Source organism: Arachis hypogaea, chromosome 17 (genome assembly GCF_003086295.3).
Source record: "Arachis hypogaea cultivar Tifrunner chromosome 17, arahy.Tifrunner.gnm2.J5K5, whole genome shotgun sequence".
NCBI classification, from domain to species: domain Eukaryota; kingdom Viridiplantae; phylum Streptophyta; class Magnoliopsida; order Fabales; family Fabaceae; genus Arachis; species Arachis hypogaea.
The window spans coordinates 116,767,375-116,769,079 of NC_092052.1; the positions used below are offsets into that span (position 1 = coordinate 116,767,375).

Genomic DNA, 1,705 nt, shown 5'->3' on the forward strand with positions numbered 1-1,705 from the left:
GAGCCTAAGTGTAGCACGTGCAGAGGCCATTTGTGGAGTTGAACGCCAGTTTCTGTGCCAGTTTGGGCGTTCAACTCTGGTTTTGGATCCTTTTCTGGCGCTGGACGCCAGATTTGGGCAGAAGGCTGGCGTTGAACGCCTGTTTACGTCATCTATTCTTGGCCAAAGTATGGACTATTATATATTGCTGGAAATCCCTGGATGTCTACTTTCCAACGCAATTGGAAGCGCGCCATTTCGAGTTCTGTAGCTCCAGAAAATCCACTTTGAGTGCAGGGAGGTCAGAATCCAACAGCATCAGCAGTCCTTTTTCAACCTCTGAATCTGATTTCTGCTCAAGTCCCTCAATTTCAGCCAGAAAATACCTGAAATCACAGAAAAACATACAAACTCATAGTAAAGTCCAGAAATGTGAATTTAACACAAAATCTATTAAAAACATCCCTAAAAGTAACTAGATCCTACTAAAAATATACTAAAAACAATGCCAAAAAGCGTATAAATTATCCGCTCATCAACAGACTTATGTTCTTCCCTTTTGCTATAAGAGACAGAGCTAGAATATGGTTGGACTCACAACCTAAAGAAAGCCTGAACTCTTGGAAAAAGCTAGTCAATGCCTTATTGGCAAAGTTCTTTCCACCTCAAAAATTGAGTAAGCTTAGAGTGGAAGTCCAAACATTCAGACAGAAGGAAGGTGAATCCCTCTATGAAGCTTGGGAAAGATACAAGCAATTGATCAGAAGGTGTCCTTCTGACATGCTTTCAGAATGGAGTATCATAGGTATCTTCTATGATAGTCTGTCTGAACTGTCCAAGATGTCATTGGACAGCTCTGCTGGAGGATCTCTTCATCTGAAGAAGACGCCTGCAGAAGCTCAGGAACTCATTGAAATGGTTGCAAATAACCAATTTATGTACACTTCTGAAAGGAATCCTGTGAATAATGGAACAAATCAAAAGAAAGGAGTTCTTGAGATTGATACTCTGAATGCCATATTGGCTCAGAACAAAATATTGACTCAGCAAGTCAATATGATTTCGCAGAGTCTGTCTAGCATCCAAGCAGCAATAGGTAGTACCAAAGAAGCTTCATCCAAAGAAGAAGCTTATGATCCTGAGAACCCAGCAATGGAAGAGGTGAATTACATGGGAGAACACTATGGAAACACCTATAATCCTTCATGGAGAAATCATCCAAATCTCTCATGGAAGGACCAATAGAGGCCCCAACAAGGCTTCAACAACAGTAATGGTGGAAGAAATAGGTTTAGCAATAGCAAGCCTTTTCCATCATCTTCTCAGCAACAGATAGAAAATTCTAAGCAGAGCCAATCTGACTTACCAACCATAATCTCTGATCTAACTAAAACCACTCAAAGTTTCATGACTAAAACAAGATCCTCCATTAGAAATTTGGAGGCACAAGTGGGTCAACTGAGTAAGAAAGTTACTGAACTCCCTCCTAGTACTCTTCCAAGCAATACAGAAGAGAACCCAAAGAGAGAATGCAAGGCCATAAACACGTCCCACATGGCCGAATGCATAGAGGAGGGAAAGGCAGTGATTTCCATTGAGGAAGACCTCAATGGACGTCCACTGGCCTCCAAGGAGTTCCCTAATGAGGAACCATGGGAATCTGAGGCTCACACTGAGACCATAGAGATTCTATTAAATTTACTTCTACCATTCATGAACTCTAATT

General features: G+C 41.3%; 1 non-coding gene across 1 annotated transcript; it reads right to left on the reverse strand.

Moving 5' to 3' along the window:
• Nucleotides 1-657: 657 nt before the first annotated feature.
• Nucleotides 658-765, reverse strand: LOC112768051 (small nucleolar RNA R71). The gene has a single exon (XR_003185490.1). It is a non-coding gene; the product is annotated as a small nucleolar RNA R71 (small nucleolar RNA).
• Nucleotides 766-1,705: the final 940 nt, after the last annotated feature.